Here is a 17,131-nt window from a genome sequence, read left to right on the forward strand (position 1 = left end):
AAGCCCAACCTGCTGACGGATGCTTCACACTTCGGGCAGCAGAAGCAGCCGCAGGAAAAATTGTGTAGCGCCAGGCTATCGCCTTTTCTTTACGCAGAACCACTATTGTGCCGACTATGTACCAACTAGCATAGACTATCTACACTGCTGCATCTCTCGCCCTGCTGGTATTCTGGAGAGACAGCAGACAACGCCCTGTTCAAGCTTGTTTTATAGCCCAACCTGCCGACGGATGCTTCACACTTCGGGCAGCAGAAGCAGCCGAAGGAACAATTGTGTAGCGCTTGACTATCGTCTTTTCTTTACGCAGAACCACCATTGTGCCGGCTATGTACCAACTAGCATAGACTATCTACACTGCTGCATCTCTCGCCCTGCTGGTATTCTGGAGGGACAGCAGACAACGTCCCCTTCAAGCCTGTTTTAAAGCCCAACCTGCCGACGGATGCTTCACACTTCGGGCAGCAGAAGCAGCCGCAGGAACAATTGTGTAGCGTCTGACCCTCGTCTTTGCTTTACGCAGAACGAGCGTTGTGCCGACTACCTACCGACTAGCATCGACTATCTACACTGCTGCACCTCTCCTCCTTCAGGTATTCTGGACGGACAGCAGGCAACACCCCCTTCAATCCTGTTATAAAAGCCCAGCGTGCCGACGTATACTTCATACTTCGGGCAGCGAAGGCAGTGGCAGCAACAATTGTGTAGCGCCTGACCATCGTCTTTGCTTTCTGCAGAACCACCATTGTGCCGACTATGTACCAACTAGCATCGACTATCTACACTGCTGCATCTCTCGCCTTGCTGGTATTCTGGAGGGACCGCAGACAACGCCCCCTCCAAGCCTGTTTTAAAGCCCAACCTGCTGACGGATGTTTCACACTTCGGCCAGCAGAAGCAGCCGCAGGAACATTTGAGTAGGTCCTGACCATGGTCTTTTCTTTACGCAGAACCGCCATTGTGCCGACTATCTACCGACTTTCATCGAATATCTATACTGCTGCATCTCTCGCCCTGCTGGTATTCTGGAGGGACAGCAGACAAAGGCCCCTTCAAGCCAGTTTTAAAGCCCAGCCTGCTGACGTATAATTCCCACTCCGGGGAGCAGAGGCAGCGGCAGGAACAGTCGTGTAGCCCCTGACCATCGTCTTTTCTTTACGCAGAACCACCACTGTGCCGACTATCTAACCAGTAACATTGACTATAGCCACTGCTGCATCTTTCACCCTGTTGGTATTCTGGAGGGACAGCAGACAACGCCCTTTTCAAGCCTGTTTTAAAGCCCAACCTGCCGACGGATGCTTCACACTTCGGGCAGCAGAAGCAGCCGCAGGAACAATTGTATAGCGCCTGACCATCGTCTTTTCTTTAGGCAGAACCACCATTGTGCCGACTATCTACCGACTAGCATCGACTAACTACACTGCTGCATCTCTTGCCCCGCTGGTATTCTGTAGGGACAGCAGACAACGCCCCCTTCAAGCCTGTTTTAAAGCCCAACCTGCCGACGGATGCTTCACACTTCGGGCAGCAGAAGCAGCCGCAGGAACAATTGAGTAGCTCCTGACCATCTTCTTTTCTTTACGCAGAACCTTTATTGTGCCGACTATCTAACGAGTAATATCGAGTATAGACACTGCTGCATCTTTACCCTGCTGGTAGTCTGGAGGGACAGCAGACAACGCCCCCTTCAAGCCTGTTATAAAATACCAGCCTGCTGACGTATAATTCCCACTTCGGGGAGCAGAGGCAGCGGCAGGAACAGTCGTGTAGCCCCTGACCATCGTCTTTTTTTACGCAGAACCACCATTGTGCCGACTATCTAGGGATTAGCATTGACTATCTATACTGCTGCATCTCACGCCCTGCTGGTATTCTGGAGGGACAGCAGACAACGCTCCCTTCAAGCCTGTTTTATAGCCCAACCTGCCGACGGATGCTTCACACTACGGGCAGCAGAAGCAGCCGCAGGAACAATTGTGTAGCGCCTGACTGTCGTCTTTTCTTTACGCAGAACCACCATTGTGCCGACTATCTACCAACTAGCATCGACTATCTACACTGCTGCATCTCTCGCCTTGCTGTTATTCAGGAGGGACCACAGACAACGCCCCGTTCAAGCCTGTTTCATAGCCCAACCTGCCGACGTATGCTTCACAATTCGGGCAGCAGAAGCAGCCGCAGGAACAATATTGTAGCGCCTGACCATCGTCTTTGTTTACGCAGAACGAGCGTTGTGCCGACTAACTACCGTCTAGCATCGACTATCTAGACTGCTGCACCTCTCGCCCTTCTGGTATTCTCGACGGACAGCAGGCCACACCCCCTTCAATCCTGTTATAAAAGCTCAGCGTGCCGACGTATACTTCATACTTCGGGCAGCGGAGGCAGCGGCAGCAACAATTGTGTAGCGCCTGACCATCGCCTTTGCTTTACGCCGAACCACCATTGTGCCGACTATCTACCGACTAGCATCGAATATCTATACTGCTGCATCTCTCGCCCTGCTGGCATTCTGGAGGGACAGCAGACAACGCCCCCTTCAAGCCTGGTATAAAAGCCCAGCCTGCCGACGTATAATTCCTACTTCGGGCAGCAGAGGCAGCGGCAGGAACAATCGTGTAGCGCCTGACCATCGTCTTTTCTTTACGCAGAACCACCATTGTGCCGAGTAACAACGGATTAGCATTGACTATCCATACTGCTACATCTCTCGCCCTTCTGGTATTCTGGAGGGACAGCACACAACGCCCCCTTCAAGCCTGTTTTAAAGCCCAACCTGGCGACGGATGCTTCACACTTCGGGCAGCAGAAGCAGCCGCAGGAACAATTGTGTAGCGCGTGACCATCGTCTTTTCTTTACGCAGAACCGCTATTGTGCCGACTATCTACCGACTAGCATCGAGTATCTACACTGCTGCATCTCTCGCCCTGCTGGTATTCTGGAGGGACAGCAGACAACGCCCCCTTCAAGCCTGGTTTAAAGCCCAACCTGGCGATGGATGCTTCACACTTCGGGCAGCAGAAGCAGCCGCAGGAACAATTGAGTAGCGCCTGACCATCGTCTTTTCTTTACGCAGAACCACTATTGTGCCGACTATTTAACGAGTAATATCGAGTATAGACACTGCTGCATCTTTCACCCTGCTCGTAGTCTGGAGGGACAGCAGACAACGCCCCCTTCAAGCCTGTTATAAAATACCAGCCTGCTGACATATAATTCCCACTTCGGGGATCAGAGGCAGCGGCAGGAACAGTCGTGTAGCCCCTGACCATCGTCTTTTTTTTACGCAGAACCACCATTGTGGCGACTATCTAGGGATTAGCATTGACTATCTATACTGCTGCATCTCTCGCCCTGCTGGTATTCTGGAGGAACAGCAGACAACGCCCCCTTCAAGCCTGTTTTAAAGCCCAACGTGCCAACGGACGCTTCACACTATGGGCAGCAGAAGCAGCCGCAGGAACAATCGTGTAGCGCCTGACTATCGTCTTTTCTTTACGCAGAACCACCATTGTGCCGACTATCTACCATCTAGCATCAAATATCTACACTGCTGTATCTCTCGCCTTGCTGGTATTCAGGAGGGACCGCAGACAACGCCCCCTTCAAGCCTGTTTTAAAGCCCAACCTGCTGACGGATGCTTCACAATTCGGGCAGCAGAAGCAGCGGCAGGAACAATCGTGTAGCGCCTGACCATCGTCTTTTCTTTACGCAGAACCACCATTGTGCCGACTATCTACCGACTAGCATAGAATATCTATACTGCTGCATCTCTCGCCCTGCTGGCATTCTGGAGGGACAGCAGACAACGCCCCCTTCAAGCCTGGTATAAAAGCCCAGCCTGCCGACGTATAATTCGTACTTCGGGCAGCAGAGGCAGCGGCAGGAACAATCGTGTAGCGCCTGACCATCGTCTTTTCTTTACGCAGAACCACCATTGTGCCGAGTAACAACGGATTAGCATTGACTATCCATACTGCTACATCTCTCGCCCTTCTGGTATTCTGGAGGGACAGCACACAATGCCCCCTTCAAGCCTGTTTCAAAGCCCAACCTGGCGACGGATGCTTCACACTACGGGCAGCAGAAGCAGCCGCAGAAACAATTGTGTAGCGCCTGACTATCGTCTTTTCTTTAGGCAGAACCACCATTGTGCCGACTATCTACCAACTAGCATCGACTATCTACACTGCTGCATCTCTCGCCTTGCTGGTATTCAGGAGGGACCACAGACAACGCCCCCTTCAAGCCTGTTTTAAAGCCCAACCTGCTGACGGATGCTTCACACTGCGGGCAGCAGAAGCAGCCGCAGGAACAATTGAGTAGCGCCCGACCATCGTCTTTTCTTTACGCAGAACCACCATTGTGCCGACTATCTACCAACTAGCTTAGACTAACTACACTGCTGCATCTCTTGCCCTGCTGGTATTCTGGAGGGACAGCAGACAACGCCCCCTTCAAGCCTGTTTTAAAGCCCAACCTGCCGACGGATGCTTCACACTTCGGGCAGCAGAAGCAGCCGCAGGAACAATTGAGTAGCGCCTGACCATCTTCTTTTCTTTACGCAGAACCTTTATTGTGCCGACTATCTAACGAGTAATATCGAGTATAGACACTGCTGCATCTTTACCCTGCTGGTAGTCTGGAGGGACAGCAGACAACGCCCCCTTCAAGCCTGTTATAAAATACCAGCCTGCTGACGTATAATTCCCACTTCGGGGAGCAGAGGCAGCGGCAGGAACAGTCGTGTAGCCCCTGACCATCGTCTTTTTTTACGCAGAACCACCATTGTGCCGACTATCTAGGGATTAGCATTGACTATCTATACTGCTGCATCTCACGCCCTGCTGGTATTCTGGAGGAACAGCAGACGACGCCCCCTTCAAGCCTGTTATAAAAGACCAGCCTGCCGACGTATCATTCACACTTCGCGCAGCACAGGCAGCGGCAGGAACAATCGTGTAGCACCTGACCAGCGTCTTTTCTTTACGCAGAACCACCATTGTGCCGACTATCTACCGACTAGCATCGACTATCGATACTGCAGCATCTCTCGCCCTGCTGGTATTCTGGAGGGACAGCAGACAACGCTCCCTTCAAGCCTGTTTTATAGCCCAACCTGCCGACGGATGCTTCACACTTCGGGCAGCAGAAGCAGCCGCAGGAACAATTGTGTAGCGCGTGACCATCGTCTTTTCTTTACGCAGAACCGCTATTGTGCCGACTATCTACCGACTAGCATCGAGTATCTACACTGCTGCATCTCTCGCCCTGCTGGTATTCTGGAGGGACAGCAGACAACGCCCCCTTCAAGCCTGGTTTAAAGCCCAACCTGGCGATGGATGCTTCACACTTCGGGCAGCAGAAGCAGCCGCAGGAACAATTGAGTAGCGCCTGACCATCGTCTTTTCTTTACGCAGAACCACTATTGTGCCGACTATCTAACGAGTAATATCGAGTATAGACACTGCTGCATCTTTCACCCTGCTGGTAGTCTGGAGGGACAGCAGACAACGCCCCCTTCAAGCCTGTTATAAAATACCAGCCTGCTGACATATAATTCCCACTTCGGGGATCAGAGGCAGCGGCAGGAACAGTCGTGTAGCCCCTGACCATCGTCTTTTTTTTACGCAGAACCACCATTGTGGCGACTATCTAGGGATTAGCATTGACTATCTATACTGCTGCATCTCTCGCCCTGCTGGTATTCTGGAGGAACAGCAGACAACGCCCCCTTCAAGCCTGTTTTAAAGCCCAACGTGCCAACGGACGCTTCACACTATGGGCAGCAGAAGCAGCCGCAGGAACAATCGTGTAGCGCCTGACTATCGTCTTTTCTTTACGCAGAACCACCATTGTGCCGACTATCTACCATCTAGCATCAAATATCTACACTGCTGTATCTGTCGCCTTGCTGGTATTCAGGAGGGACCACAGACAACGCCCCCTTCAAGCCTGTTTTAAAGCCCAACCTGCTGACGGATGCTTCACAATTCGGGCAGCAGAAGCAGCGGCAGGAACAATCGTGTAGCGCCTGACCATCGTCTTTTCTTTACGCAGAACCACCATTGTGCCGACTATCTACCGACTAGCATCGAATATCTATACTGCTACATCTCTCGCCCTTCTGGTATTCTGGAGGGACAGCACACAATGCCCCCTTCAAGCCTGTTTCAAAGCCCAACCTGGCGACGGATGCTTCACACTTCGGGCAGCAGAAGCAGCCGCAGGAACAATTGTGTAGCGCGTGACCATCGTCTTTTCTTTATGCAGAACCACTATTGTGCCGACTTTCTACCGACTAGCATGGAGTATCTACACTGCTGCATCTCTTGCCCTGCTGGTATTCTGGAGGGACAGCAGACAACGCCCCCTTCTAGCCTGGTTTAAAGCCCAACCTGGCGACGGATGCTTCACACTTCGGGCAGCAGAAGCAGCCGCAGGAACAATTGAGTAGCGCCTGACCATCGTCTTTTCTTTAGGCAGAACCACTATTGTGCCGACTATCTAACGATTAATATCGAGTATAGACACTGCTGCATCTTTCACCCTGCTGGTAGTCTGGAGGGACAGCAGACAACGCCCCCTTCAAGCCTGTTATAAAATACCAGCCTGCTGACATATAATTCCCACTTCGGGGATCAGAGGCAGCGGCAGGAACAGTCGTGTAGCCCCTGACCATCGTCTTTTCTTTACGCAGAACCACCATTGTGCTGACTATCTACCAACTAGCATCAAATATCTGCACTACTGCATCTCTCGCCTTGCTGGTATTCAGGAGGGACCGCAGACAACGCCCCCTTCAAGCCTGTTTTAAAGCCCAACCTGCTGACGGATGCTTCACACTTCGGGCAGCAGAAGCAGCCGCAGGAAAAATTGTGTAGCGCCTGGCTATCGCCTTTTCTTTACGCAGAACCACTATTGGGTCGACTATGTACCAACTAGCATAGACTATCTACACTGCTGCATCTCTCGCCCTGCTGGTATTCTGGAGAGACAGCAGACAACGCCCTGTTCAAGATTGTTTTATAGCCCAACCTGCCGACGGATGCTTCACACTTCGGGCAGCAGAAGCAGCCGAAGGAACAATTGTGTTGCGCCTGACTATCGTCTTTTCTTTACGCAGAACCGCCATTGTGCCGGCTATGTACCAACTAGCATAGACTATCTACACTGCTGCATCTCTCGCCCTGCTGGTATTCTGGAGGGACAGCAGACAACGTCCCCTTCAAGCCTGTTTTAAAGCCCAACCTGCCGACGGATGCTTCATACTTCGGGCAGCAGAAGCAGCCGCAGGAACAATTGTGTAGCGCCTGACCCTCGTCTTTGCTTTACGCAGAACGAGCGTTGTGCCGACTACCTACCGACTAGCATCGACTATCTACACTGCTGCACCTCTCCTCCTTCTGGTATTCTGGACGGACAGCAGGCAACACCCCCTTCAATCCTGTTATAAAAGCCCAGCGTGCCGACGTATACTTCATACTTCGGGCAGCGAAGGCAGTGGCAGCAACAATTGTGTAGCGCCTGACCATCGTCTTTGCTTTCCGCAGAACCACCATTGTGCCGACTATGTACCAACTAGCATCGACTATCTACACTGCTGCATCTCTCGCCTTGCTGGTATTCTGGAGGGACCGCAGACAACGCCTCCTACAAGCCTGTTTTAAAGCCCAACCTGCTGACGGATGTTTCACACTTCGGCCAGCAGAGGCAGCGGCAGGAACAATCGTGTAGCGCCTGACCATCGTCTTTTCTTTACGCAGAACCACCATTGTGCCGACTATCTACCGACTAGCATCGACTATCTACACTGCTACATCTCTCGCCCTGCTGGTATTCTGGAGGGACAGCAGACAAAGCCCCCTTCAAGCCAGTTTTAAAGTCCAAGCAGCCGGCGGATGCTTCATACTTCGGGCAGCAGAAGCAGCCGCAGGAACAATTGTGTAGCGCGTGACCATCGTCTTTTCTTTACGCAGAACCACCACTGTGCCGATTATCTAACCAGTAACATTGACTATAGACACTGCTGCATCTTTCACCCTGCTGGTATTCTGGAGGGACAGCAGACAACGCCCCCTTCAAGCCTGTTTTAAAGCCCAACCTGCCGAAGGAAGCTTCACACTTCGGCCAGCAGAAGCAGCCGCAGGAACAATTGTATAGCGCCTGACCATCGTCTTTTCTTTACGCAGAACCACTATTGTGCCGACTATCTAACGAGTAATATCAAGCATAGACACTGCTGCATCTTTCACCCTGCTGGTAGTCTGGAGGGACAGCAGACAACGCCCCCTTCAAGCCTGTTATAAAATACCAGCCTGCTGACGTATAATTCCCACTCCGGGGAGCAGAGGCAGCGGCAGGAACAGTCGTGTAGCCCCTGACCATCATCTTTTCTTTACGCAGAACCACCACTGTGCCGACTATCTAACCAGTAACATTGACTATAGCCACTGCTGCATCTTTCACCCTGCTGGTATGCTGGAGGGACAGCAGACAACGCCCTTTTGAAGCCTGTTTTAAAGCCCAACCTGCCGACGGATGCTTCACACTTCGGGCAGCAGAAGCAGCCGCAGGAACAATTGTATAGCACCTGACCATCGTCTTTTCTTTACGCAGAACCACCATTGTGCCGACTATCTACCGACTAGCATCGACTATCGATACTGCAGCATCTCTCGCCCTGCTGGTATTCTGGAGGGACAGCAGACAACGCCCCCTTCAAGCCTGTTTTAAAGCCCAACCTGCCGACGGATGCTTCACACTACGGGCAGCAGAAGCAGCCGCAGGAACAATTGTGTAGCGCCTGATTATCGTCTTTTCTTTACGCAGAACCACCATTGTGCCGACTATCTACCAACTAGCATCGACTATCTACACTGCTGCATCTCTCGCCTTGCTGGTATTCAGGAGGGACCACAGACAACGCCCCCTTCAAGCCTGTTTTAAAGCCCAACCTGCTGACGGATGCTTCACACTGCGGGCAGCAGAAGCAGCCGCAGGAACAATTGAGTAGCGCCTGACCATCGTCTTTTCTTTACGCAGAACCACCATTGTGCCGACTATCTACCAACTAGCATAGACTAACTACACTGCTGCATCTCTTGCCCTGCTGGTATTCTGGAGGGACAGCAGACAACGCCACCTTCAAGCCTGTTTTAAAGCCCAACCTGCCGACGGATGCTTTGCACTTCGGGCAGCAGAAGCAGACGCAGGAACAATATTTTAGCGCCTGGCCATCGTCTTTGCTTTACGCAGTACGAGCGTTGTGCCGACTACCTACTGACTAGCATCGACAATCTATACTGCTGCATCTCTCGCCCTGCTGGTATTCTGGAGGGACAGCAGACAACGCCCCCTTCAAGCCTGTTATAAAAGCCCAGCCTGCCGACGTATAATTCGTATTTCGGGCAGCAGAGGCAGCGGCAGGAACAATCGTGTAGCGCCTGACCATCGTCTTTCTTTACGCAGAACCACCATTGTGCCGACTAACAACGGATTAGCATTGACTATCCATACTGCTGCATCTCTCGCCCTTCTGGTATTCTGGAGGGACAGCACACAACGCCCCCTTCAAGCCTGCTATAAAAGCCCAGCCTGCCGACGGATGCTTCACACTTCGGGCAGCAGAAGCAGCCGCAGGAACAGTTGTGTGGCGCCTGACCATCGTCTTTTCTTTACGCAGAACCGCCACTGTGCCGACTATCTAACCAGTAACATTGACTATAGACACTGCTGCATCTTTCACCCTGCTGGTATTCTGGAGGGACAGCAGACAACGCCCCCTTCAAGCCTGTTTTAAAGCCCAACCTGCCGACGGATGCTTCACACTTCGGGCAGCAGAAGCAGCCGCAGTAACAATTGTATAGCGCCTGACCATCGTCTTTTCTTTACGCAGAACCACCATTGTGCCGACTATCTACCGACTAGCATCGACTGTCTACACTGCTGCATCTCTCGCCCTGCTGGTATTCTGGAGGGACAGCAAACAACGCCCCCTTCAAGCCTGCTTTAAAGCCCAACCTGGCGACGGATGCTTCACACTTCGGGCAGCAGAAGCAGCCGCAGGAACAATTGTGTAGCGCCTTACCATCGTCTTTTCTTTACGCAGAACCACCATTGTGCCGACTATCTACCGACTAGCATCGACTATCTACACTGCTGCATCTCTCGCCCTGCTGGTATTCTGGAGGGACAGCAAACAACGCCCCCTTCAAGCCTGTTATAAAATACCAGCCTGCTGACATATAGTTCCCACTTCGGGGAGCAGAGGCAGCGGCGAGGAACAGTCGTGTAGCCCCTGACCATCGTCTTTTTTTTACGCAGAACCACCATTGTGCTGACAATCTAGGGATTAGGATTGACTATCTATACTGCTGCATCTCTCGCCCTGCTGGTATTCTGGAGGAACAGCAGACGACGCCCCCTTCAAGCCTGTTATAAAAGACCAGCCTGCCGAAGTATCATTCACACTTCGGGCAGCAGAGGCAGCGGCAGGAACAATCGTGTAGCGCCTGACCATCGTCTTTTCTTTACGCAGAACCACCATTGTGCCGACTATCTACCGACTACCATCGACTATCTATACTGCAGCATCTCTCGCCTTGCTGGTATTCTGGAGGGACAGCAGACAACGCCCCCTTCAAGCCTGTTTTAAAGCCCAACCTGCCGACGGATGCTTCACACTACGGGCAGCAGAAGCAGCCGCAGGAACAATTGAGTAGCGCCTGACCATCGTCTTTTCTTTACGCAGAACCACCATTGTGCCGACTATCTACCAACTAGCATCGACTATCTACACTGCTGCATCTCTTGCCCTGCTGGTATTCTGGAGATACAGCAGACATAGCCCCCTTCAAGCCTGTTTTAAAGCCCAAGCTGCCGACGGATGCTTCATACTTCGGGCAGCAGAAGCAGCCGCAGGAACAAATGTGTCGCGCCTGACCATCGTCTTTTCTTTACGCAGAACCACCACTGTGCCGACTATCTAACCAGTAACATTGACTATAGACACTGCTGCATCTTTCACCCTGCTGGTAGTCTGGAGGGAAAGCAGACAACGCCCCCTTCAAGCCTGTTATAAAATACCAGCCTGCTGACGTATAATTCCCACTCCGGGGAGCAGAGGCAGCGGCAGGAACAGTCGTGTAGCCCCTGACCATCATCTTTTCTTTACGCAGAACCACCACTGTGCCGACTATCTAACCAGTAACATTGACTATAGCCACTGCTGCATCTTTCACCCTGTTGGTATTCTGGAGGGACAGCAGACAACGCCCTTTTGAAGCCTGTTTTAAGCCCAACCTGCCGACGGATGCTTCACACTTCGGGCAGCAGAAGCAGCCGCAGGAACAATTGTATAGCACCTGACCATCGTCTTTTCTTTACGCAGAACCACCATTGTGCCGACTATCTACCGACTAGCATCGACTATCGATACTGCAGCATCTCTCGCCCTGCTGGTATTCTGGAGGGACAGCAGACAACGCCCCCTTCAAGCCTGTTTTAAAGCCCAACCTGCCGACGGATGCTTCACACTACGGGCAGCAGAAGCAGCCGCAGGAACAATTGTGTAGCGCCTGACTATCGTCTTTTCTTTACGCAGAACCACCATTGTGCCGACTATCTACCAACTAGCATCGACTATCAACACTGCTGCATCTCTCGCCTTGCTGGTATTCAGGAGGGACCACAGACAACGCCCCCTTCAAGCCTGTTTTAAAGCCCAACCTGCTGACGGATGCTTCACACTGCGGGCAGCAGAAGCAGCCGCAGGAACAATTGAGTAGCGCCTGACCATCGTCTTTTCTTTACGCAGAACCACCATTGTGCCGACTATCTACCAACTAGCATAGACTAACTACACTGCTGCATCTCTTGCCCTGCTGGTATTCTGGAGGGACAGCAGACAACGCCACCTTCAAGCCTGTTTTAAAGCCCAACCTGCCGACGGATGCTTTGCACTTCGGGCAGCAGAAGCAGACGCAGGAACAATATTTTAGCGCCTGGCCATCGTCTTTGCTTTACGCAGTACGAGCGTTGTGCCGACTACCTACTGACTAGCATCGACAATCTATACTGCTGCATCTCTCGCCCTGCTGGTATTCTGGAGGGACAGCAGACAACGCCCCCTTCAAGCCTGTTATAAAAGCCCAGCCTGCCGACGTATAATTCGTATTTCGGGCAGCAGAGGCAGCGGCAGGAACAATCGTGTAGCGCCTGACCATCGTCTTTCTTTACGCAGAACCACCATTGTGCCGACTAACAACGGATTAGCATTGACTATCCATACTGCTGCATCTCTCGCCCGTCTGGTATTCTGGAGGGACAGCACACAACGCCCCCTTCAAGCCTGCTATAAAAGCCCAGCCTGCCGACGGATGCTTCACACTTCGGGCAGCAGAAGCAGCCGCAGGAACAGTTGTGTGGCGCCTGACCATCGTCTTTTCTTTACGCAGAACCGCCACTGTGCCGACTATCTAACCAGTAACATTGACTATAGACACTGCTGCATCTTTCACCCTGCTGGTATTCTGGAGGGACAGCAGACAACGCCCCCTTCAAGCCTGTTTTAAAGCCCAACCTGCCGACGGATGCTTCACACTTCGGGCAGCAGAAGCAGCCGCAGTAACAATTGTATAGCGCCAAACCATCGTCTTTTCTTTACGCAGAACCACCATTGTGCCGACTATCTACCGACTAGCATCGACTATCTACACTGCTGCATCTCTCGCCCTGCTGGTATTCTGGAGGGACAGCAAACAACGCCCCCTTCAAGCCTGTTATAAAATACCAGCCTGCTGACATATAGTTCCCACTTCGGGGAGCAGAGGCAGCGGCGAGGAACAGTCGTGTAGCCCCTGACCATCGTCTTTTTTTTACGCAGAACCACCATTGTGCTGACAATCTAGGGATTAGCATTGACTATCTATACTGCTGCATCTCTCGCCCTGCTGGTATTCTGGAGGAACAGCAGACGACGCCCCCTTCAAGCCTGTTATAAAAGACCAGCCTGCCGACGTATCATTCACACTTCGGGCAGCAGAGGCAGCGGCAGGAACAATCGTGTAGCGCCTGACCATCGTCTTTTCTTTACGCAGAACCACCATTGTGCCGACTATCTACCGACTACCATCGACTATCTATACTGCAGCATCTCTCGCCTTGCTGGTATTCTGGAGGGACAGCAGACAACGCCCCCTTCAAGCCTGTTTTAAAGCCCAACCTGCCGACGGATGCTTCACACTACGGGCAGCAGAAGCAGCCGCAGGAACAATAGTGTAGCGCCTGACTATCCTCTTTTCTTTACGCAGAACCACCATTGTGCCGACTATCTACCAACTAGCATCGACTATCTACACTGCTGCATCTCTTGCCCTGCTGGTATTCTGGAGATACAGCAGACATAGCCCCCTTCAAGCCTGTTTTAAAGCCCAAGCTGCCGACGGATGCTTCATACTTCGGGCAGCAGAAGCAGCCGCAGGAACAAATGTGTCGCGCCTGACCATCGTCTTTTCTTTACGCAGAACCACCACTGTGCCGACTATCTAACCAGTAACATTGACTATAGACACTGCTGCATCTTTCACCCTGCTGGTATTCTGGACGGACAGCAGACAACGCCCCCTTCAAGCCTGTTTTAAAGCCCAACCTGCCGATGGAAGGTTCACACTTCGGGCAGCAGAAGCAGCCGCAGGAACAATTGTATAGCGCCTGACCATCGTCTTTTCTTTACGCAGAACCACCATTGTGCCGACTACCTACCGACTAGCATCGACTATCTACACTGCTGCACCTCTGCTCCTTCTGGTATTCTGGACGGACAGCAGGCAACACCCCCTTCAATCCTTTTATAAAAGCCCAGCGTGCCGACGTATACTTCAGACTTCGGGCAGCGAAGGCAGTGGCAGCAACAATTGTGTAGCGCCTGACCATCGTCTTTGCTTTCCGCAGAACCACCATTGTGCCGACTATGTACCAACTAGCATCGACTATCTACACTGCTGCATCTCTCGCATTGCTGGTATTCTGGAGGGACCGCAGACAACGCCCCCTTCAAGCCTGTTTTAAAGCCCAACCTGCTGACGGATGTTTCACACTTCGGGCAGCATAAGCAGCCGCAGGAACAACTGTATAGCGCCTGACCATCGTCTTTTCTTTACGCAGAACCACTATTGTGCCGACTATCTAACGAGTAATATCGAGTATAGACACTACTGCATCTTTCACCCTGCTGGTAGTCTGGAGGGACAGCAGACAACGCCCCCTTCAAGCCTGTTATAAAGCCGAACTTGCCGACGGATGCTTCACACTTCGGGCAGCAGAAGCAGCCGCAGGAACAATTGTATAGCGCCTGACCATCGTCTTTTCTTTACGCAGAACCACCATTGTGCCGACTTTCTACCGACTAGCATCGACTATCGATACTGCAGCATCTCTCGCCCTGCTGGTATTCTGGAGGGGCAGCAGACAACGCCCCCTTCAAGCCTGTTTTAAAGCCCAACCTGCCGACGGATGCTTCACACTACGGGCAGCAGAAGCAGCCGCAGGAACAATTGTGTAGCGCCTGACTATCGTCTTTGCTTTATGCAGAACCACCATTGTGACGACTATCTACCAACTAGCATCGACTATCTACACTGCTGCATCTCTCGCCTTGCTGGTATTCAGGAGGGACCACAGACAACGCCCCCTTCAAGCCTGTTTTAAAGCCCAACCTGCTGACGGATGCTTCACACTGCGGGCAGCAGAAGCAGCCGCAGGAACAATTGAGTAGCGCCTGACCATCGTCTTTTCTTTACGCAGAACCACCATTGTGCCGACTATCTACCACCTAGCATAGACTAACTACACTGCTGCATCTCTTGCCCCTCTGGTATTCTGGAGGGACAGCAGACAACGCCCCCTTCAAGCCTGTTTTAAAGCCCAACCTGCCGACGGATACTTCACACTTCGGGCCGCAGAAGCAGCCGCAGGAACAATATTGTAGCGCCTGATCATCGTCTTTGCTTTACGCAGTACGAGCGTTGTGCCGACTACCTACTGACTAGCATCGACTATCTATACTGCTGCATCTCTCGCCCTGCTGGTATTCTGGAGGGACAGCAGACAACGCCCCCTTCAAGCCTGTTATAAAAGCCCAGCCTGCCGACGTATAATTCGTACTTCGGGCAGCAGAGGCAGCGGCAGGAACAATCGTGTAGCGCCTGACCATCGTCTTTTCTTTATGCAAAACCACCATTGTGCCGACTAACAAAGGATTAGCATTGACTATCCATACTGCTGCATCTCTCGCCCTTCTGGTATTCTGGAGGGACAGCACACAACGCACCCTTCAAGCCTGCTATAAAAGCCCAGCCTGCCGACGGATGCTTCACAATTCGGGCAGCAGAAGCAGCCGCAGGAACAGTTGTGTGGCGCCTGACCATCGTCTTTTCTTTACGCAGAACCACCAATGTGCCGACTATCTAACCAGTAACATTGACTATAGACACTGCTGCATCTTTCACCCTGCTGGTATTCTGGAGGGACAGCAGACAACGCCCCCTTCAAGCCTGTTTTAAAGCCCAACCTGCCGACGGATGCTTCACACTTCGGGCAGCAGAAGCAGCCGCAGGAACAATTGTGTAGCGCCTTACCATCGTCTTTTCTTTACGCAGAACCACCATTGTGCCGACTATCTACCGACTAGCATCGACTATCTACACTGCTGCATCTCTCGCCCTGCTGGTATTCTGGAGGGACAGCAGACAACGCCCCCTTCAATCCTGCTTTAAACCCAACCTGGCGACGGATGCTTCACACTTCGCGCAAAGAAGCAGCCGCAGGAACAATTGTGTAGCGCCTTACCATCGTCTTTTCTTTACGCAGAACCACCATTGTGCTGACTATCTACCGACTAGCATCGACGATCTACACTGCTGCATCTCTCGCCCTGCTGGTATTCTGGAGGGACAGCAGACAACGCCCCCTTCAAGCCTGTTTTAAAGCCCAACCTGGTGACGGATGCTTCACACTTCGGGCAGCAGAAGCAGCCGCAGGAACAATTGAGTAGCGCCTGACCATCGTCTTTTCTTTACATAGAACCACTATTGTGCCGACTATCTTACGAGTAATATCGAGTATAGACACTGCTGCATCTTTCACCCTGCTGGTAGTCTGGAGGGACACCAGACAATGCCCCCTTCAAGCCTGTTATAAAATACCTGCCTGCTGACATATAATTCCCACTTCGGGGAGCAGAGGCAGCGGCAGGAACAGTCGTGTAGCCCCTGACCATCGTCTTTTTTTTACGCAGAACCACCATTGTGCTGACAATCTAGGGATTAGCATTGACTATCTATACTGCTGCATCTCTCGCCCTGCTGGTATTCTGGAGGAACAGCAGACGACGCCCCCTTCAAGCCTGTTATAAAAGACCAGCCCGCCGACGTATCATTCACACTTCGGGCAGCAGAGGCAGCGGCAGGAACAATCGTGTAGCGCCTGACCATCGTCTTTTCTTTACGCAGAACCACCATTGTGCCGACTATCTACCGACTACCATCGACTATCTATACTGCAGCATCTCTCGCCCTCCTGGTATTCTGGAGGGACAGCAGACAACGCCCCCTTCAAGCCTGTTTTAAAGCCCAACCTGCCGACGTATGCTTCACACTACGGGCAGCAGAAGCAGCCGCAGGAACAATCGTGTAGCGCCTGACTATCCTCTTTTCTTTACGCAGAACCACCATTGTGCCGACTATCTACCAACTAGCATCGACTATCTACACTGCTGCATCTCTTGCCTTGCTGGTGTTCAGGAGGGACCGCAGACAACGCCCCCTTCAAGCCTGTTTTAAAGCCCAACCTGCTGACGGATTCTTCACACTTCGGGCAGCAGAAGCAGCCACAGGAAAAATTGTGTAGCGCCTGGCTATCGTCTTTGCTTTCCGCAGAACCACCATTGTGCCGACTATGTACCAACTAGCATCGACTATCTACACTGCTGCATCTCTCGCATTGCTGGTATTCTGGAGGGACCGCAGACAACGCCCCCTTCAAGCCTGTTTTAAAGCCCAACCTGCTGACGGATGTTTCACACTTCGGGCAGCAGAAGCAGCCGCAGGAACAACTGTATAGCGCCT

This window comes from Dermacentor albipictus, unplaced genomic scaffold, assembly GCF_038994185.2.
Source record: "Dermacentor albipictus isolate Rhodes 1998 colony unplaced genomic scaffold, USDA_Dalb.pri_finalv2 scaffold_71, whole genome shotgun sequence".
In the NCBI taxonomy this organism is placed as follows: Eukaryota; Metazoa; Arthropoda; class Arachnida; order Ixodida; family Ixodidae; genus Dermacentor; species Dermacentor albipictus.